Here is a 7,017-nt window from a genome sequence, read left to right as displayed (position 1 = left end):
AGGCACTTTATGGACTAAAGCAGGCTCCAAGGGCATGGTATGAAACTCTGGCCCAATTTCTTCTTGAGAATGGATTTACTAGAGGTACCATAGATAAAACCTTGTTTTATTTGAATCATGGTAATGATCTGCTTTTAGTTCAAATCTATGTTGATGACATTATTTTTGGCTCCACTAATGCTAAACTCTGTCAAAGATTTGCCAAGCTCATGCAGTCTAGGTACCAAATGAGCATGATGGGGGAACTCAGCTATTTTCTGGGTTTACAAGTTAAACAGACTGAAGATGGGATTTTTATAAATCAAGCCAAGTATACCAGAAATCTTTTGAAGAAATTTGGTATGCAAGACAGTTCAGCTGCAACTACTCCTATGGCAACAGCAACAAAACTAGACAAAGATACTGGTGCATCAATGGATATCACAAACATATAGAGGAATGATTGGATCTTTGCTTTATCTGACTGCAAGTAGACCAGACATCATGTATGCCACATGTCTATGTGCAAGATTTCAGGCAGATCCAAGAGAGCCTCATCTGATTGCAGTAAAGAGGATATTCAGATATCTCAAGGGAACCACATCATTGGGATTATGGTATCCTAGAGAATCAGATTTTAGTCTAATTGGATACTCTGATGCAGATTTTGCAGGTTGCAAAATTGACAGAAAAAGCACAAGTGGGAGTTGTCAATTTCTAGGTGGAAGACTAGTGTCTTGGTACAGCAAGAAGCAGAATTCCATTTCAACATCAACAGCAGAGTCAGAGTATATAGCTGCAGGCAGCTGCTGTGCTCAGATTCTTTGGATGAAGAATCAACTGTTGGACTATGGGTTATCCTTTTCTAAAATTCCTATTTATTGTGATAACCAAAGTGCTATTGCTATGACAGGAAACCCAGTTCAACATTCTCTGACAAAGCACATCAGTATAAGATATCATTTTATAAGGGAGCATGTGGAGGAAGGAACCATTGAACTTCACTTTATTCCTACTGAACAGCAACTAGCAGATATATTCACCAAACCACTAAGTGAAGCAACCTTTTACTAGGCTGGTGAATGAGCTAGGAATGATATCAGGAACTGAGTAAACATACTGGTCAGTCTTTCAAATTTCAACTGTCAAATTACCATATGTATTGCTCACAAATTTGCCATGATATACTCTGATGATATTCTCTGATCGTCATTCTCTGACGATATTCTCTGATCTTTGTAAACTCTGAATCTTGATTAATGATCTCATCTTTATTTCTCTGAGACCAAAAACCTGTGAAGATATTATGAAGCTTGATCTGAATTAGTAATCATGAATCTCAGTTCAGTTCTTAATCTTGATCTCAATTTTGTGCTACTAGTCTACACTATATGCATATTGATATCATTGAGACTCTATTACTTCACATATCTTAATTATAAGTGAGACTGACTAATTTGCATTTTCTCTCAATAAATTAGACAGTGATTATAAACTCTGATGTTATACACATACCCCTGCAAATAAGCATAGTACTCCTTTGAGATCTTAGATGTCTATATGACAGTGACTGGGAAGACCCAACACTTACTGGTATTAAGTAATTGCCAAGATTTATCATCTATGGTGACCAGTCACAATCTCTGATTACTGGAGAATACTGTTGCAAAATAATATTTAAAGGTCGTGATTCATTTACACTGAAAAGCGTCCTTAAAAAAAAAAAAAAAGGGGGGGTTAGTTGTTTATATATTTATCCATCAGAGTATGCCTATTGTCTATTCCTGAGAGTTTAAATAAATTATTCTTGTCTACCTTATAATTACGAATTGTGAAATTCTTCAGTCTCTGATCTCATATGATAAATCACACACATTATTTCACAAGCATATTATTGAGCTCTGGATTTTATGACAAACTCTGATTTTTGATGAATTTTCTAAAAATCATGTCTTTATTCTGAGGTATTTAGAATTTATTATATTTCATGTAAATCTCAGAGTTTAAAATTTGAGGGATTTGATCTGATTTTCTAAACTCTTATACATTTCAGGAGTTCAAATTTCAGAGAATATGAAGGGAGTATTTCAAACGGGTGTATTGTTAGTGGGTTTACATGAAAAACATTTTAATAGGAGAACGTGTAATCAGCATTTATAACTGCACTGTTTTACTGCGCTTATAATGATTTACTTTCTTTTCTCCATGCACTAACTCTCATCTACAAGTTAAAATCTGACAGGTGGTCCAAACGAACAAAGAGCCATGCGTGTAACAGCTACACAAAATCTGAAGGGTTTAACACTTCAGATTTTATTGCTTATCATTCACTTATACACTTAATTCTTACACACACTCTCTTTACAAACTCTTACTCTCGTCTCTCTGGAATTCCAAATATTCTCTCACACACTTCCTCAAACACCTTCTTTCATAAACTCTGTTCTAATGGCCACTACAGCATTCATCTTTGCAGGTGTTGAATTTCTTACCAATAACCATGCCGCTATTCTAAACACTGCCGATGCTCCAAGGGATTATCATCCCATGCAGCAATTTCTGGCGCAAAGTGCCATTGCTACCGCTCTCACCGCTCCTGCCAGACTCTCAGGAAGCCAGATCATCAATTTCTGGCGCACGGGCAAATATGACAATGGTGGTGAAGATGGATCACCATCGATTGTGTTTTCATATGAAGGGGAGAATATTTTGTTACTCCAGCCACAGTCAGAACAGCATTTAACCTTCCAGAGCTTGACACTGCCTATATCACTAATGGAGATGCAAATCTGAGAACAATGATGACTGACTTGGGCTACAGTGAATCACTCGAAAAATTGGGGCAACTGAAGCGCCCAGGGCTCAGAAGAGAATGGAGTTTCTTCTTCGACTGCATCACCAGGGCTTTTCAAAAGAAGTCTACAAATTGGGATGCCATACCAATGGACATGCTGCAGATTAGGTATTCTCTGATCTACTCTACTAATTTTGATTTGGTAGATTAGTTCTTAGAAATATTGGTGAAGAAATGCATGAGAATAGACAAGTCATATATTTCTCAAGATTCTGTCAATTATTGTTTAATGCTACTGTTGGTGAGGTAGATTTTGATGTTGATGATGAGATCAAGCCATTCAGGCTCATAAAAGAGTGTTTAAGGACCTCATCTCCAAGGATGAGAAGTATCCAATTCAGAGACCTCTTTTAATTCCAGCTCAAGTTAGAGCTAGGATGGATATGCCTCCAGTACAACAACCACAACAGCCTCAACCTCCAGTCTCTCCTACAATCCCCAAACAACCCAGAACATCTGCATCCAAGTCCAAGAGGGCTGCAAAGTCTGATGCAGCCCCCTCCACTGCCAAAAGAACTAGAACCTCTGTTGCTACACATGTTCTGAAATCAAACTCTGATGTGCCGACAAACGCTGATGAGCCAGTAAACTCTGAGGCTCATTTAAACTCTGAGCCTCAAGCAAACTCTGAGACTCCAGTCCACACTGAAGCTGCTTCTCCTCCAAAGCAGAAAAGAAGGAGGCTTGTTGCAGCATATGAATATGATGACTTGGAACCTACTCCTGCTCCAAACTCTCTGAACCTGTACAAACCAGTCCTCAACAAGCCAGCCAGATTCAAAAGAAGGGCTCAAAAGCCTGCGAGGGCAAAAGTTCCAATCACTGAAATAACAGACTTCACAGTTGAGGAAGAGCAAACACCATCAACTCCAGTTGCTGAAAATTCTCAAGCTCTGATGGTGCTTCCTATCCAAGCTGTTCCTCTGACATCTCCTACAGCATCTTCAACTTCATCTGAAGTAGATGAAGAAATTGTTTGCAATGAGCAAACCACAGCTAAAACTGAAACAGCAGTGTCTGATCCCAAAACTCCCATATCTGATCATGGAACCCCAACTCCAATTCCTCAATCCCCAATGAAGATTCCTGAGGATGCCATTGTTCATGATACAGCTCCTGAAAACTACAGGTCAGACACTGTAGTTGAAGATTCTGACAAGGTTGCAATGGAGGCACTACAGTCCCTTGCAATGACTGGTGCAGAATCTATTAAGCCAAACTCTGTTGCTGAGTCAGATAAAGCAAAGTCTGTTCCTGATCCTGTTCAAGATGCTGAGAAATCTACACAACCTAATGATGAGGATGATGACAGTTCAGATGATGACAATGATGACAATGATAATGAAGCTCATTTGTCACATCAACAACACAAATGGGAGTCTACTAGCCAGTACAATGCCAGGCTACAAACTCTGAACACAGACTCTGAGCCACTTCCCAGGGATCTTCAGGTTGATCCACCAAATGAAGTCTGGGATAAACTCTGGTTGAGTCACCAACATTCTCTGGAGCCAGCAAAAGCTGAAGATTTTCTATCTATGGCAGAGAATAAAATTTCAAACTCTGATGTTATGTCAAGCCTCAAAGGCACAATTCTCTATCTGAAGACATTTCATCCTGCTCATGCCCAGACATCTAAATCAATAGATGGTCTACGAACAGAGGTGGCCAATATCAAGGAGACAAATGACATGGAAAAGAAAAGGACCATGCTACCTCTGAAAGAAAATGTACAGAAGCTGGTGACTGCAAATGAATCTCTGGACAAAAGGATGACCATGATTGAATCAACTCAAGAAAAGATGTCCAAGCAGCTTGAAGCCATTCAATCTTCACTTTCTCTGATCACATCAATTCTGATTCCTGATGAGGGTGATGTCAAAAAGGGGGAGAGAGTAGCTAAAGTCAAATGCAAATCTACTACTCAAACTCTGAAAAGAAAGAAAAAGGATGATGATGATGATGTAGATGACTTCACAAAGCACAAGAGATTTCAAGCAGGGACTGGTGGAAGAGTTTCAAACTCTGACAGTCAAAAAAAATCTAAGCAAAGCACAAAGTCTGCTCCAACTCATAACATCACATCTGGATCTAAGCAAAGACCAGTGACTGGATCAGATAAACCCATGACTGATGAAGAGCTTGCTAGATTGGTTTTTGAACAAGAAAATCCAGAAGCCAAATTAGATTTGGAGTTGATTGCTGCAGAAGAAGCTGAGCTGAAAAAGGAACATATTGAAGCCATAAACTCTGGAAAGATCCAAAAGCCTGCAGATTCAACTATCAAGCCAAAAGAAAAGGGGATATTAATCAAGGAGGCTACTGTTGCTGATCAGAGTTTACCAATCAAAAAGGTATACTCTGAAGATGAGTTCACATCCAAGGGAAAAAGCAAAGTAGATGAACACCTTGAGAAAGGCTGGGATAAGAAGAAGTTTACAACCTCTGACAAAGATCAAGTTGTAAAGGAAAAGAATACAGAAGCTGCAATCTCTGACAAATCATGTTGCAGAACCTCAAAAAGAAAGATTAACCTCTGACATAGCTCAAGTTAATAAGGATGCAAAGAAGAGGTACAACCTCTGACAAAGCTCAAGTTGTGTTCAAACCAACAACTACTCCATTAGCTGGATTTGCAAAGCCTAGTCTGATGACTGAGATAAGCTTTGAAAAGGGACCAATTCAACCATTCTCTCATCGTAAAGCAGGAAGAGATAAAGGAGGGCTGGGATCCAAATATGAAAAATTTGATCAGAGTATAGGATCAAGACCAGATGATCCCTCATCTCTATGTGCTCCCAAGACTGGAGCTTTACAAGAAAGAATGGACAAATTAGATTCAGTCCAGGTGGTGAAGAATGACAGAGGAGAGATAATATTCTTATCTACTTCATGTCTGATGGAACGTGTTTAGAAGTACTTGAAGCAGATCTCTATGCTAAACACTGGGAGGAATTGAGATATGTATCACACATATTTCAGGTGAAAAACAAATCATGTCAACACATCTCCAACCTGCTTAAAGATCAAATCAGAAGAAAGATGGGGATTACAGGAAATAAAAATGCTGGACCTTTACTCCAAAATACTTCAATAGTCAAGGACAGCTGGTTGAGATGAAGAGAAAAATTCAGCCAAAATAGAGACAGTAGCTGGAGTCAGTGCTCTGAGTTTCAATGAAGAGTCTGATAAAGGTCACATTATGCTGAATAAGGACATGAAGAAGAACAAGATCTATGATCTCAGAGCTGCAATTTATCAAACTGGCGTTTCAAATCCAGAGCTAAGAGATTGTAAAGAGACAGATGATAGCAGCTCTTGAAGAAGCAGAAAAAGAACTCCTCAGAGGATACTTAAAGACCGCTCATGGTGTTTATGAAGTTAGGGAGTAAAGTTTCTGTACGTTTTAAAAGTTTTCGTTATATAGTTAAACTCTGTTGCATTTGACTTAACTGTTTTGACATCATCATTATCTGTTAACTTGCACATAACATATTTATGCACAAGTTGGGGGAGATTGTTAGATATAATTGATGATTACTAATATTCTTAAAGTCTGTTTTAGAACAGGAATCATAGAGTTTAATCGGGAAGCTGATCAGAGTTTAGTAAAGTCTGACAGAGTTTGATAAAGTCTGATCAGAGTTTACATAGTCAAGACTCGTCAGAGTTTACACGTGGAAAGAGCTCAGAAGCGGATATACTTCAAGGAAGGATAGGAAGCGGAGGAGTGATTTGCTGACTATGGAAACTAAACAGAAAACTGGAGCAATCTTTGATTGATAGAATTCATAGCTGATTTATAGGATATCAAATCAGAGATTGATTTTGTAACTGTGTATATATAAACACAGATTAGGGTTACTCTATAGGAGTTGAGTTATCGAGTACATTGTTTAGAACCCTAGCAGCTCTTAGTGATACAAAATAAATCACTGAGAGAGTTTTTGTAACCATCAAGGCTTTGTGAATATAAGAGTTTATTGATTTCAATATCTCATATTGTCTTACTGTGTTACAGATTGTGATCACTATATCATATTATATAGTGAGTTTATAGGACCTAACAGGTTAGTACACGGGATTTCATGAAAATTTCACCGGGAAATTTCTTTTGATATTTTCACATAATGGGGGTCCCTATGGATATATGAATTTGGTCACGACCATATTTGCGGCAATCG

This window comes from Daucus carota, chromosome 5 (assembly GCF_001625215.2).
Source record: "Daucus carota subsp. sativus chromosome 5, DH1 v3.0, whole genome shotgun sequence".
NCBI classification, from domain to species: domain Eukaryota; kingdom Viridiplantae; phylum Streptophyta; class Magnoliopsida; order Apiales; family Apiaceae; genus Daucus; species Daucus carota.
Note: the sequence above shows the minus strand (reverse complement) of the source record.